The sequence below is a fragment of the Elephantulus edwardii genome, unplaced genomic scaffold (genome assembly GCF_000299155.1).
Source record: "Elephantulus edwardii isolate Elephantulus edwardi_28Jun2011 unplaced genomic scaffold, EleEdw1.0 scaffold00040, whole genome shotgun sequence".
NCBI lineage: Eukaryota > Metazoa > Chordata > Mammalia > Macroscelidea > Macroscelididae > Elephantulus > Elephantulus edwardii.
In genome coordinates this window covers 11,765,285-11,782,007 of record NW_006399790.1, presented here as the reverse complement: position 1 = coordinate 11,782,007, position 16,723 = coordinate 11,765,285, and the positions used below count along the sequence as shown (strand labels likewise).

Here is a 16,723-nt window from a genome sequence, read left to right as displayed (position 1 = left end):
TATAAATACTCACATTGAACTACCATCTGCCAAATACATCCATGATCATGGGTGTAGTCCTTTTCACTTGCCTATATTTGTTGCCTTATATATCTGAGCCTGTATCTACCTACAAATTACTGTTAGTTATTACTGGTACATATAATGGTCCATCATTGTCTTTCCCAGCTCTCTGTATCATACTTTTGTGATATTGTTCTGTTGCTGTTACATGCTATCGAGTTGATTACAACTCATAGCGAGACTATGGACAACAGATCTCAACCTTGCCCCATCCTGTGCCATCCTCATCATCTCTGATATCCTTGAGCCAATTGTTAGTCACTGTGTCAATTCACCTTGTTAAGGGTCTTCCTCTCTTTAGTTGACTGTCTACCTTTCCAAGTACAATGTCCTTTTTCAAGGTCTAGTCCCCTCTAAACAACATGCCGAAAGTATGTGAGATAAAGGTTCTCTTTATACGTTATACTAATTCCTCCTTATTTAATGTATAGCCTTTATTTCCCCCTAATTTATTAAGTGCCTGTTATCTATTTACTAATTTTTACTCCAGTATCCATTCCTGACAAACATCTAGGAATTATTCTATTTGGGTTTAAACCTTTATTTAGCTTTTTATATATTAGTGATTTTATACAATATATTTGTTTTTGCGACTGACTTTCTTCACACAGCATAATAAATCCTATATCAATGCTATGTAGTGTTTAAAGAATCCTTCGTTATTCTTTAGCATTGCATTGCATTCTACTACATGTCTGTATCATAATTTGCTTATCCATTCACTTGCTGATATGTACTTAAGTCATTTCTATCTCTGCTATTTTAAATAATGTTGCAATAAACAAGGGCATGCAAAGCATGATGTACTTAGCATAACAAAGACATGCCATAGCTCTTATCTCCTCCTCACAGAACTCAGCCTGCTGGAGGATCTGTTCTGTTTATAGATAGGAAAGCTATAGAGATAAGACACATCCCTGGCATACACTCTTCTCAATTTTGAACCATGCAGTGTTCCCTTGCTCTGTTCTGATGACTGCCTCCTCGTCCAAGTATAGTTTTCACATTAGCACGATCAAGTGTTCTGGGATTCCCATTCTTCTCGGAGTCAGCCATAGTTTGCTGTGATCCACACAGTCAAATGTCTTTGCATAGTCAATGAAACACAAACAGACATTCCACTGGTACTCTCTGCTTTCAGCCAAGATCCATCTAATATTAGCTATAATATCCTTAGTACTATACCTTTTTCTAAACGCAGCCTGTACTTCTGGCTATTCTCTGATGATACGCTACTCCAATCATTTTTTGATCAATTTCAGCAGAATCTTGTTTGCATGTGATACTAATAATATTTTTAGTAATTTCTGTACTCTGTCGGGTCACCTTTCTTTGGAATGTGAACAAATATAGATCTCATCCAGTCAGCTGGCCAGGTGGTTGTACTCCAGATTTCTTGGCAGAACTTGGTGAGTGCATTCAGGGCCAGCATCTGCTTATTAAATATTTTAATTGGCATGCTGTTAATTCCTAGAGCCTTGTTTTTTGTCAATTCTTTCAAAGTAGCTTGAATTTCTTCCTTCATCACCACAGGCCCTTGCTCACACATTGTTTCATGAAATTCTTCTGTGTTCACCAATTCATTTTGGTATACTGACCTTATATACTCCACTCTTTCCACCATCTTTTAATGCTTTCTGGATCATTTAATATTCTGCTCAAAGCATCCTTAATTATCGTAATTTGAGGCTTAAATTTGTTCTTCAGTTCCTTAAGCTTAAGAAATGCTGAGCAAGTACAACCCTTTTGATTTTCTGATTCCAGCTCTTCGCACATTTCATTATAAAACTTTACTTTTATAACTTTTTTTATTACTTTTTTTTATTTTTAATACTTTTATAGTTTTAAAACTGCACTACCCTTGGAAATCTTCTGTTAAGCTCCTTAATTTCTTGGTTTCTTCCCTTTGCTTTGGCTTCTCAGCACTCTAGTGCAATATTCATAGTCTGATTTGTCACCAGTCTTGGTCTTTTCTTCCTCCCTCTATCTATGTAATGACATTTTGCATTCTTCCTGGATGATATTCTTGATATCCTCCCACAGCTCATCTGGTCTTTGCTCATGAGTGTTCAAGGTCTCAAATCTGTTCCTGAGATGGTTTTAAAACTCAAGTGGGATAGACTCAAGGTCAAATTTTGGTTCTTGTGGATTTGATTCACTTTAACTTCAGCTTGAATTTGCACATTAATAGTTGGTGGTCTGTTCCACAATCAGATCCTGGCCTTGTTTTCACAGCTGATATTAAGCTTCTTCAATGATTCTTTCAACAGATGCAATCGGTCTGATTCCTAAGCATACCATCAGGTGAAATCCATGTGTACAGCCTGTGTTTGTGTTTCTTATAAAAATATTTGCAATTAAAAAATCTGTACAGAAGTCTATCATTCTATCTCTACTTTCATTTCTGTCACAGCTTTTGCTTTCCAGTCCCCCATTATTATTAATGCATCATGGCTGCATGTTCAATCAATTTCTGACTAAAAAAGTTGGTAGAAATCCTCTACTTCCTTCTCTTTGGCTCTAGTTTTTGATGCATATATTTGAATGATATTGGTATTCACTGGATTTCCTTGTAGGTGTATAAATATTATTCTGGCACAACATTGTATTTCAAGATGAATCTAGAAATGACTTTTTTGACTATGAAAGCAACACCAATTTTCCTCACCTTTTCATCTCTGGCACAGTAGATACTACGATCATCTGATTCAAAATGTCCCATGCCAGTGCATCACATTTCACCAATACCTGATATATCAACATTTACACTTTATTTTTTTTCTTAACAATGTCCAATTTTCCTACATTCATGCTTCTCACATTACATATTCTAATCACTAGTGTCTGCTTACAACTCTTCCTCCTCCTTTGTGTTTCCATATATGAGGTCTCAGCCTCAGTACACTGGGTTTTCAAAGGCCTGTTATTAAGTTCTTTCTTTCCTGCAAAGGATTTAATTTCTCCTTCATATTTGATGGAGAATTCTGCTGGGTATATGATCCTCGGCTGCCAATTGTATTCTTTCAACTTTCTGTATATGTCATCCCATTGCATGGTTTCTGCTGAGAAATCAGAACTTAATCTAACTGTTTCACCTTTGTATGTGACATTTTGTTTTTCTCACACTGCTTTTAGTATTCTATACTTCTCATTTAATTTGTAGAATTTGACTATGATATAGCTTGATGTTTTTTTCTTTTTGGGGTCTTGTCTATGTGGTGTTCACAGTGCTTCTTGACTGTGAGTTTCCCCACTGTCAAAACACCTGTAAAGTTTTCTTCTAGTGCTTCTTCCACCATTTTCTTAGTAACTTCCCTGTCACTCCCATGTTCTGGACTGCCAATCATATGCATGTTGTTCCTTTTGAGATCATCCCATATGATTCTAATGATTTCTTCATTTTCTTTGCACCTCCTCTCTGATTTTTCTTCTAGTATGTTTCCAGTGAGGCTCTTGTCTTCCAGCCCACTGATTCTCTGTTCCTTATCTTCATTTCTTCTTTTTTGTTTCACTAGCATGTTGGACACTTCTGCCATTTGGTTTTAATATTCTGTATTGCATTTTTATGCTTTTCTTTTATTTCCAGTACTGTGTTGGCTGTACCCTCTCTGTCTTGTTATATTTTTAAAATTTTTGTACCTCTTTATCTATACTATAAATTCTTTCTTCCATATTTTGCCTTTTCTACCATGACTGGTCAAGGTCAATATATTTCTTCTGGATTGTTGTATCTAGGATGCAGCAACAATGTTTGGCTGGAGACTAAGGTGCACCTGATCTGGGCCATAGTCTTTGCAATTGCGTGCTATGCATCAGAGAGCTGGACAGTGACTAGGAATGACAGAAAGAGAATTGATGCCTTTGAGCTGCGGTGCTGGAGAAGAGTGCTGAATGGACTGCTAGGAGAGCAAACAGGTTTGACCTGGCGAGGGTGAAACTAGGCTGGCTCCTCGGAGTCAAGGATTCTGACGCTTCATTTGACATACTTTGGGCATATTGCAAGGAGGGACGAGTCCTTGGAAAGGGACATCATGTTTGGGAGAGTGGACGGACAGTGCAGGAGAGGAAGACCCTCACTGAAATGGGTCGATTCAATGATTGTGGCAATGGGAGTGGGTGTTTCAGAGACAGTGAGGTTGGCACAGGACAGAGCAGGGTTTAGGGCTCTTGTATATAGGGTCTCTATGAGTCCCAAACAACTCGACGGCACATAACAACAACAAACAATGGCTTCTGCTGTTTCTTCCATCATTTATATCTTCTTCTGTAGCTGTTCAAACATCAACATATTTTTTTCTGGTTCTCTTTTTCTAAGGTATTCATTGAGTCTGCTTTACTATGAGAATTGCTATTTTGTTTTTCATGATGACTGAGGCAGACTGCTGTTTTCTTGAGATTATGTGAGTCTTTTCTGAGTAGATGTTAGATTGTTGTAACTATATCACTCCCAGGGTATGGCAATGTTTTGTGAAGAATCTGTGTTTTCCCTTCTTAGGGAATACTATCCGAAGCAGGATAACTGTTGCCCTCCAGAAACCACAGCTCCACCCAGCCTCTTCTGCTTGAGCTAAAGAAATCCCACATGATGTAGCTAGCTATACAGGTGTGTTCAAGGCCAAAGTACCTGTGATAGTGGTGCTCTTGGCACAGGACAGCAGAGCAGCAGTGGCCAGGTGTGGTCTCCACATGATGGGTCTGGTTGATCTGGTCTAGTTCCCTGGTATGCTCATGCCTTATAGCAGGTTGTGCCAAGTTTCTTGTTTTATTTTAATCTGTAAGAAAGCAAAAGTGTTTGTTTGCTAGTATTTATTTAGGGACTACTTCCTTGACTCATCAATACTTTATTGCTGTTGTTGTTGTTGTTATGTGCCATCGAGTCACTTGTGACTCATAGCAACCCTATGTACAAGAGCTCTAAATGCCATTCTATCCTGTGCCAACCTTGCTGTCTCAAACACATTCATTCCCACCACTTCACTCACAGAATCAATCCCTCTCATCGAGGGTCTCCCTCTCCTGTGCCGCCCCTCCACTCTCCCAAACATGATATCCCTCTCCAAGGACCAGTCCCTCCTTGCAACATGCCCAAAGTATGTCCGACAAAGTTTCAGAATCCTTGACTCCAGGAGCATTTTGGCTTCACCCTCGCCAGGACAAACCTGTTTGCTCTCCTAGCAGTCCATGGTATATTCAACACTCTTGTCCAGCACCACAGCTCAAAGGCATCAATTCTCTTTCTATCTTCTCTATTCACTGTCCAACTCCATGAAGCATAGCATGTAATTGCAAATATGATAGCCTGGATGAGTGGCACCTTAGTCTCCAGCCTGCCATCGTTGCTCTTCAGTACTCCATCAATACTGAGAAAAAAAAATAATTTTCTTTATCTTGGTACTTACTAGAGGTCTTATCTTAATTTGTATCTTTGGTCTCCTTTCAGGTCAGAAAATATATTTTATAATATTTTAATTATTTAAGAATTTTAAATCCATGATTTTCCATCCTGATTAGCATTCTGTGATATTCATCAGTATAGAAAACTAGGTTGAAAAGAATATGCATTCTGATAATGTTTGTTAGTTATTTGTAAATACTAATGAAATCAAATTTGTTGGTAACACTCTTGACATTTTCTATATCCATGCTGATTTTATCTTCCATTTTTTATTATTAGTGATATTGTTATCAATAATTATCAATTACTTTTATACCTTTTTAAAGATTTTTAAAAATCTATTTTATGTGGGTGAAAGTTTACAAATCATATTAGATATTTTTCAGATAATCATTCATAAATTAACCAATTTTTAACTTGTAGATTTATCCTTTCACGTAAATTAGTTTGTTTATTTTTAAGCACTATTGTTAGAACCATGCATATTTTGAGTTGTTGCATCTTCTTGGTGCATTTATTGGTTTATATATAGAGTCTATAATACTGGAGAGATATAAAATCCTCCAAAATTCACTGCCAAAACACTTGTTTTACAAGCTTTGGGTTACTTTTAACAATATAACGTCTATCATTTACTCAATTATTAAGTCTAATAACTGATATTTTATATATTTTCTGGAGGAATTTTTTTCTAATTACTGGGAGAAATAGAAGAGAAAGCAAAAATATCTCATTGTGGCTTTAATGTGAAACTTTCTAATGATTAATGATGTTGAGCATCTCTTCAAATGCTAAATTGCCATCCATTAATCTTCATGATAAAATCTGATTTCATATGTTGTCCATTTTTATTAGTTTGTCTTTCTTATTATTGAGTATGTGTTTTTTTAAAAAGTATATATTTTTTGGTTCAAGTCATTGTCAGATATATATTCCATGTATTTATCCTAAATAAAGACATCTGCTTTTATTCATTAATAGCCTTTTTTGAGAAGAAGCTTTTCTCCCCCTTATTTTATCTTTATTTCAATTTGCATGAAAGTTTACAAAGCAATTTGGTCATCTATCCAATTATTCATATTCACTGCTCTTGTCTTTTTTAAAAAAAGCTTGCTTACCCACCCCAGCCCACCCTCACCAATGATTCTTCCATCCACCTTGGGAATGGGAACTTCAGTTTCATCTATGGTCATTTATTATCTTCTATAAAATGTTGATGTAACATAACAAATATATTAACAGTTTACAATTCCTAATGAAAAGCATATAGTTTGCTATAATAACTTCCAATGTCTCTATTTTTAAAATTCCTTATATATGAAGATAACCTACTTTATTTTTAAGAACCACTTTTAGTTGCTGTGAGGCCTAACACCGTGACACTGGTGTGTCAAATATGTTAATGATTGGCTACCCAATACGGACAGAGAGTGGGGTGGAGCTCCCCGATTAAAACAAGCATGGAAGGAGGAATGGCATCCACTTCCATAATAGCTTGCCTCCGGAAACCCTATGAACCTGGAGAGAGGATGAAAGGCACCCAAGCGTCGAGGACTCTCCTTCATAGGGTCACTATGAGTCGTCTGAGACTCGAAGGCACTTAACAACAACATATGCTACATAGAAACTTGTACAGAAATAAGGAAGGAATGTATTTAAATTCCCCTTTGATTTTTAATGGTGTTGGCCATCTAGATTATTTCCAAGAAGCTCTTCGATATTTTATAAAAGGAAAGAAAACTATCCATTTATTCCTAATGAAAATATTAATAGTATCATGGATAGCATATTAGTATTAGTTTTAGGTAAAATTAATGATACTGTAGAATTCTATTTTATGTATTCTGTGTATACTTTCTAGTTTGTAAGTACTGTTGTCTGATCAATATATATAATAAATTTTTATCTACTTTATAGAATTATTTTAGTATTTAAAATGACTATAGAGGTTTATCAGTTGATATTTAAGAGCTTTAAACTTTAGCTTTTAGTTATTCACTACTTACTCCTCTGGATGAAATTTTATTTCAAATTATAGCAGTCTTCCAACACAAAATATCATCTTTATGATCGTTTGGAATTCCAGACAACCTGGAAATGGATGGGGAAATGATGAATGCAAAGGGTTTGGTTTCTGTCCACACAGTGGCATTTGAAAGAAAATTCTGAAAACTTTCTTCGAATTAATCAGCCATGGAAAATCCCAAGCAGTACAGTTTTATAGTAACATACCGGGGACTGACACACAACTGGACAGCTTTATTATCCACATCATAGCATGTTGGTTTTGTTATTTATGTACCCTCAAGTCGAGAACAACTCATAGCTGACTTTCCAGCAGGTTTTCAGAAGCAATCAATTACATAGAAGGAGACTGCTCTTTGTTCTAACATAGAACAGCTGGTGGATCTCAGCCAGGTTAGTTGTACAGCACCTTACCCACTAGACCACTAGATCTCCCTCCATCCTGTTTGTCAGAAATACTTTGTAGTAAGAAGAGTGGATTGCCTCACTATATATCTCAGGGTGTATCTGTTCTGATTACTTTTTTAGTAGTTTTTGGCTGACACATGTCTGAATTTTACAGAAGTAGATTGTCAGACCTTACTAATGGAGTGCCACTGGCTAAGTTTTAACTGTCAATCTTTCCATGAGTATCAGAGCACAAACCACTTGTGCTACACAAGGGCTTTCTGCTAAGATTACACTTAACATTGTAATCAGTTTTACTCTGTTACTCAGAAGATTGCTATGATTCTAAATCAACTAGACAGCAAGGAATTAGTGTTTTCAGGTTTGGGGGAATGTTTGATATTTTACTGTTGTTACAGCTTACAGTCTCTTTTGTTATTAATGGGGCTGAACTTTCACATATTTTCATTTCTATTGACCATTTGAGATCCATATTTATTAAAGCATCAGTTCTAGCTTTCCATTTGTTTTCATGTTGGATTTTTTTTTCTCACTTTCTTTTTTTATTTGTAGGAGTTCTTTAGTTCTTTTCAATGCACACTTTTGGCCAAATATCCATGTTAGAAATGTCTTTCTCCTCCTTATGGTTTTCTCTTTTACTTTTAAAATGTGTTTTGATGAAAATATATTCATTATGTTGTTGTTAGGCACCATCAAGTCGTAGACGACCCATAGCAACCCTATGAACGGAAGACCTGAGCACCGTTCATAGAGTTTCTGGAGGCAAGCCATTTCGGAAATGGATGCCACTCCTGCTTCCAGGCTTGTTTTAATCCGGAAGCTCCAGCAAAACTGTCCACCACAGGTAATGATTATCACATTTGGCACATCAATGTCATAGTGTTTAGCATCACAGCAATCATGAGTCACCTCTGTACAGCAATGCACAGACCAGTGCTATACCACGTAGAAGAATGTTTGACAGCAAAACAATTTGAACCAGACCTGAGGGCTGCAGATTAAAATCACCCACCTTGGAATTGGTAGCATAACTTTCTGTCCACTAGTCCAACGTAGCTATCTCTCTGTTGTCATTATTTTTGTTGTTAGGTGACTCATAGCGACCCTATGAACGAAACAAATTAAATAGATATTTTCTTACTTCCTGGCTGGTGATTTTTTGGATTCTGTTCAGACAAGTTTTCCCTGTAATGAAGGAGCCCTTGTGGTATATTGGTTAAGGGCCTGACTATAAACCCAAAAGCCAGAGGTTCAAATCCATCAGCTGCTTGATGGTAGAAAGATGTTACAGCCTAATTCTGTAAAGAGTTACAATTTGGAAATCCCATAAGGAAAGTCTTATTCCATCTTAATGTCACAGAAAAAAATTCTTGAAAAGCACAAGCATTCTTTTTTCCATTTATTTATACTGTTAACAGTATTCACTAACACATAGGTCTATTTCGGATTTTTTTTTTTTGTTTCAATTTGTTTATGTTGTTGGTGTTGATGTTATATGCCATCAGGTTGAAACTGACTCATAGCTGAAAAGTATGAAGTATGTTGCTATTATTAAGTGTTCTCTGGTCAAATGTTCTTTACAGCAACCCTATGTCATATCTTTTACTATCTTCATGATCTCTTCATGCTCAAGCCCATTGTTTCAGTCCCTTGGTCAATCTAGCCATCTTTCCACCACCCCCCTTTCTTTTTTTTTTTTAATGTGATGTCTTTTTTTCCAAGAACTGGTTCCTCCTGACAATATTTTCAAAATATGGGAGACAAAATTTCACCACCTTTACCTCTAAGGAGCACCCAAGTTGTATACTTCTTTCAAGACAGATTTGTTTGTGGGTGGGTGTTCGTTGTTTGCTTTTGTAGTCTAGGGTATATTCACTACTCTATGCCCATATCCTGGAAGCAGGAGCGGCATCCACTTCCGAAATGGCTTGCCTCCGGAAACTCTATGTACAAACAGTGCTCAGGCTTTCATTCATAGGGTCGCTATGAGTCATCTACGACTTGACGGCATTAAACAACAACTACATGCCCAAATCACAATTCAAAGGCTTAGACCTTCTTTGATTTTCTTTATTCCTTATTTTATGCACCCTTACCGGTACAGATGGTAAAACTTTATCTCACATGCTTTGGAAATGTTGTCACGAATAAAATGTTGTCCTTAGAAAAAGACATCATACTGGGAAAGGTGGAGGGTCAGAGAAAAGAGGAAGATCCTCAGAAAGATGAATTGACACAGTAACTGTAACAGTGGGCTGGAGAATATATTAAAGAAGACAGGACAGGGCAAAGTTCAAAACCTCCCAGAGGTGCATGGTTCGAATCCACCAGATGCTCTGCCGGGGAAGGAGGGACAATCTCCTCCTGTACCAGTCAGATCTGATTTGACGGTACACACACACAAAAATATTAAAATTTAAAAAAATATTTGAAAAAAAAAGTTCAAAACCATTGTTCACTGACTCACTCACTATGAGTCATAGTTGACTTGATAATACTTAACATCAACTACATACATCCACTTTAACAAACTGTCTCTTCAAATCTTTTGCCTGTGATCTAATTGGTTTTATTTCCTTTCTTATGGAGGAGGAGCAGGGCTAACTCAATGGCAGCTAACAACAGCTGCTGATACAACAGAGTTCTTTATTCTAGAACAAAGATGTAAGTCACATAAATGATTTGGAAATTTTTTTTTCAGTTGAGTGCATTAATAATTTGTATCCTAAGGGAATTCTTATTTTGACAAAGTTTTTTATATTAACAAATAAGCTTGTAGGATAAACATATCAATGTCACATATTAGATAAGCAATTGCAAAATTATTAAGAAAGTGAAATTTATTTTCTGTATTAATACTAAATGGATGCTCTTTTTTTTTGGTTAGGACCAATGAGGATGTTTGCTTGGAAATGATTATGGAATTAATGACCTCATGAAGGGCTTTGGATTTAAAACGTGGTTGGGCCCTTGAATCTAGTGTTGTTATAGTTTGGGGGTACATTCTCCTAATTCATACAGTACTCTTCTGTCAAATTGCCATAGTGAGGTAATCTGGGTTTGCTATGATACTGAGCCTTGTGCCTTTGGGGTGTCAAATACTATAACAATTGTCCATGTTAGACAGTGTTTGGTGGAGCTCCTTGTTTAAGACAGGTTTGGAAGCAGGAGTGGCATCCACTTACTAAACCACATGCCTCTGGAAATTCTATGAACTTACTAAAACAACAATAGTTATCAAAAGACTTCAGGCCTTTTGTTCATAGAATCATTAGGAGTCATGATCAACTCAACAGCAATCAACAACAACCTGCTTGTTGTACCATTCTGAAAATTACACTGTATCTTATCATTATCTCCTAATAATTGTATTTCATCTAATCCATCAAGACCAATTTGATAAAAATATACCAGATATTTTGTGTATTATAATTGGTGTTGTAGAAGAGAATGTGCATAGATAATTGATTAAAATAACAAAAAAACCAACCCAATGCAAACCAATATGCCTTGTAAAATTACACTGAAATCACAGTTTTTTTAAAAAAAAATCTGTTCTTATAATCATTTCCGAGTTATTGCTTTTCAAATGAATTGTGCTATCACTATCTTAGAAAATACTAAAAACTAAAATATTTTTGAAATAGCTCTAAAGTAATATTTTTATCTAATATGAAAAATGAAGATATATCTAGTAACAATGACTTAATACTCTATTGGAGATAATCAAATATCTAAATATGATTCCATCTCTTATTAATAAGGCTTGCTAGAAGATATACATTTAGCATTACCTTAACTTTTATATCATTTGTAGAAAATACTCTTCCATGGTTAAAAAAAATAGTATCACACAGTGTTATTTTATATATTATATTCCTAGTAAATATCTGCTTTACCAGTTTAAACAGGCTGAAATTACATAACAAATATTTTTCCTTGCCTGTGATGAAATCTTGTCTACAATTTAATCTCAACTATCTGTTAGTCTTTTAAATACCCAAACATATTTTATATATTAGTATAATTACTCATAGAATATTTAAGTAATTTTAAGTTAAATGTGGATTAATAAATTGCATCAGAAAGATACATTACCACTTCTATAACATTTTCATTTGAAAATTTTTAATATTTAGAGAATCCCATCTGTAATTGAGAAATGTTAGAATGATTTACCTATCATAATATCTAGTCATTGCATAATGATACTATATACAAAGAATATAAATTTTGAACAATAAAATCATCTCACATAAAATAAAATTCATCACCCTAATTCTTCTTAGAAACACAGATTCCCTCCATAAGATACATGGGTGATTGGGCTTTTAATTTTGCATAAAACTGTTCTGAATAAAGAACATCTCTATTAACAAGTGCCACATAATTATTTCAAATGTTACCTCATTTATACAAAAAAAATAAGAAAAGGCAAATATATAGACAACTATGTTTCATAGTAGTTATCAGGAATGAAAGAATATAACCTACGGAGTACTGAGTTTCATTTTATGGAATTAGAAAAATCATATTTAGTAAGGGTTAGATTGTACAACTGATTGTTGTAAGTGCTGTCGATAAGTATACACCATTAAAAAGTTGAACTGGAGAAAGTGGTGTAACAGATATGCTTAAAATAATGACCTCTATTCCCCCAACTAAACTATAAATAGCTGCTGAGGCTGCTTTTGTATAATATCTCACAGGATATCATATCTTGATTTGGAGGGTTAGGCTCATGATTTCATTGGATGTCACAAGTCCAGTGGTTCCATTCTACTATTTACTTCATTATGTAGTGCCTTGAAAACTATTTGGAAAGCTTTTCAAACCAAGGCAGAATAATTGGCCTCTATTCTCCTGGAACCAGACAGGAAAAAAGAAAATCAGGAATAGCAGAAGGAAATGGAATGTATGGCTAATGGTCGCCATGAACATATGAGGAGACAAAAATAAACTCATTGGTATCAATTTACCAGTATTAAATATTTTGACTAAGGATTCTGCAGGAAAAGATAATCCTGATGAAAAGGAAGATTATAAAACACAAAATTTCAAATCCTCACTGATTCCAGCCTTCCTGGAGTAATGGAGACTGGATGAACCCCTGAAATAACTGCCCTGAAATGATCTGTAAACCTTAAATCAAAATATCCCCTGTAGTTTTCTTAAAACCACACACTAATTTATCTTAGCTAACAAAGAATGACTACATTAAGTATTACACTCTTTTAAAATCTGCCCCTATGGGACCAAATTGAGAACTGAACTCAAAAGATTAGATAGAAAATCTAATAGGTAATAAGTTTATGTTAATGAAAGAAGACAACTCACACATACACACACAAAAGGAGGGTAAGAATGGTTGTGTAATTCAAATAACTTAGGGAGTGTCACTGAATTGTACACATACATTTTTAACTGGTATATGCTTTGTTGGTGTATATTCTCAATAGCACTGAAACAATAAACTATGAACAATTAAATGTTTAAAAACACACAATCTACTACATGCCATAGTTTTGTGGATTTGTTGGAAGTTCAGTGTTATATATTCTCAGCTGAAGCTCTAGTCATGAGGCTGCATTTTTCTGGTAGTTCAGTTGACTTAGAAATGTCCAGGATACAGCTATAATGGCTGGAATGACAGGGAGTTGGCTAATCCAATCCTTCTCCAGGTGGACTCATTACTCAATAGTATGACTTGACCTTTTTTTACATAGTTCCTGGCTCTCAAGATGGAAAAAGTGGAAGCCTCAAGAGCTTCTCCCAACACAAGACTTGATGATGATGATGATGATGATGCCACAAGACCTTTTATAAGGCCTGGTTTGGAAAGCTCAGACCACTAATTTATCAGTCAAAATAAATCACATAGCCAGCCCAGATATCAGGGGAAAGTAAATAAAATTCATCTCTTAAGGGAAGAGTGACAAGTTTATACAAAGATGGGAATAATTGCTGGTAGAATTTTTTTATACTATCACCTTAAATCACAGATAGACATTCCTCTGGTATTCTCTGCTTTCAGCTAAGATCCATTTAACATCAGCCCAAAGTACTGAAGAGCAAAGGTGTCTCTCTGGAGACTAAGGTGTGTTTGATACAAGCCATGGTCTTTGCTATCACTTGTTATGCATCAGAGAGTTGGACAATGACCAGGGAGGATAGAAGGAGAATTGATGCCTTTGAGCTGTGGTGCTGGAGAAGAGTATTGAGAATACCATGGACTGTTAGGAAAACAAACAGATTTGTCCTGCAAAGGGTTAAACCGGGTGGCTCCTTGGAGGCAAGGATTCTGAGGCTCCGTCTAACATACTTTGGACGTGTTGTGAGGAGGGACCGGTTCTTAGAGAGGGACATCATGCTTGGGAGGGTGGAGGGACAGCGCAGGAGAGGAAGGCCCTCTATGAGGTGGATTGATTCAGTGACTGGGATAATTGGGATGGGAGTGTCAGAGACAGTGAGATTGGCACAGGACAGAGCAGAGTTTAGGGCTGTTGTACATAGGGTCGCTATGAGTCGCAGGCGACTCGACGGCACATAACAACAACAACAACATTACCTTAAATCGTCTGTCTACCACAAACCACTCCCCTCTTAGACATAAATATGTATATTGTATGCTTGATGTTCTTGGGGATAGGAATCTCATCCTATTGTGGCATCAACTTGAAATCTATGATTTTACTACCTGCTCAATGACTTGATCATACTGTATCTACAATCAATACACTTGATACTAGCAGTCAGGAGACATATTGCCCTGGGAAATCCTTCAGTCAAGGACATCTTCAAATTACTGAGGAGCAGTGATGTTAGTTTGGGGACTAAGGTGCACTTGATTCAATCACTTGGTATGCTGCTGAGTGCCAAACAATGACCAAAGAGAACAGAAGAAAAACTGATGCCTTTGGACTCTGATTTTCGAGAAGAGTACTGGATATTGCATGGACTGTCAAAAGAACAAACAGTTATATCTTGTAGAAAGAAGGTACATACAGAGTGTTCCCTGAGGACAATGACGGTAAAGCTTCGTTTCACATATTTTGGGCATACTGCTAGGAAAGGCTATTCCTTAGAGAAGGATATCATACCTGGAAAAGTGGGAGGAAGGCAAAGGAAAGGAAGATCCTCAGCAATGTGCAATGACATAATGACTTCTGCAATGGACTCAAGTGTCTTCAAGATCGTGCAGTTGGCACAAGGTAAGACCAAGGTCAGGTTTGTTGTTCATAACGTCATATTTGACTCAACAACACCTAACAACAAGATGGTACAAAACTCTGCAAGTCTTTCTAGTACAGCAACTGTAAGAAAATTCCGCAATCATAACAGTAAAAGAAAAACAAGGACAGATATACATTACTAAGCTATAAAATGAAAAAACATGCTAACCACTTGTGGGTTGCTGTGATTCTGGAAACTATGCCAACAATATTTCAAATGTTAGCAGAATTACCCATGTGAAATAGGTTCATTAAAACTTACATGGAAAAGTTTCATTATCCATGTACATTTCATTGTTTATGTACAATGTTTGTGGACACTGGAACTTAAAATGAACAAGTTTCTTTGGAGCTTACAGACTAAGACTAGGAAGAAAGATTGGTCATACAGTTCTGAATCAACAGGTCTTCAAATATTATGTAGATAATTGAGCAAGACTGTAGATAGCACTGGAGATACAGCCCTTAGAATTGAAAATACTAAAAATGAGAAGGAGTCACAGCAAACATCTACTAATAATTTGAACGTTAAATGTATAAAATATGATCTTTGGAAAACTGCAGAGTTGTCAAAAGTTAAATGGAATACATAAAGATCAACATTCTAGAAATTAGTGAGCTGAGATGGGCTGACATTGGTCACTTTGAATCAGGTAATTATATAATCTACTATACTGGGAATTGAAGAATAGCATTACATTCATATTTTAAAATACCCTTTCAAGATGCATTCTGAAGTGCAATGTTGTAAGTGATATCTATATGCATAAAAGGAAGATTGGTTAATACAACTATTATTCAAACATACTCACCATCAACTAAAGCCATAGAGGAGGAAATTGTGGGTTTATACCAATTTTTGCAGTGTGAAATTTATCAGATGTGAAATCAAGATTAATTAATAATAATTGATGACTGGAACACAAAGTCGGAAACCAAGAAGAAGGCCTAGTAGTCAGGGATTATAGACTTGATAGAAATGAGGATAGAGACCATATGATTGGGTTTTGCATAAACAATCATTTATTCATTGTAAATACAGTTTAAAAATTACAAATGGACCTACACAGGAATCAGACTGACTACATCCATGGCAAGAATCACTGGAGAAGTCCCATTATCAGTAGTCAAAAACAAAATGAAATTAAAAAAAACAACATTAAAACATGTCCACAGACTCAAAATAGGACTTGAATCTCTCCTACATGAATAAGAGAAAGCATTTCTAGAACAGTAGATAGACACAGAAATATCAGAAAATCAACCTGGGTTTAGAAGATAGTGTCAGCAATAGTTTGACTAAAACCAGAAAATACCAGAAAAATGTCTATCAATGTTTTCTTAATTATGCAAAGGCATTAGACTCTGTGGATTAAAACAAACTTTGGTCAACACTGAGAAGAATGGTAATCCCAGAACACTGAATTGTGTGCATGTGAAATCTATACCTAGATCAAGATGCAGTTGTGTATACAAAGCAAAGAAACACTATATGGTTTAAAACCAAGAAAGGTGTATGTCAAGGCTGTAAGCTTTCTCTATACTTATTCAATCTGTATGTTGAGCAAATCATTTGAGAAGCTGGGTCTATAAAGAAGAA

General features: G+C 35.8%; 1 pseudogene; it reads right to left on the bottom strand.

The window, feature by feature from the left end:
- LOC102873742 overlaps positions 1 to 4,751 on the bottom strand; it is a 14,785-nt pseudogene extending 10,034 nt beyond the window's left edge.
- Positions 4,752 to 16,723: the final 11,972 nt, after the last annotated feature.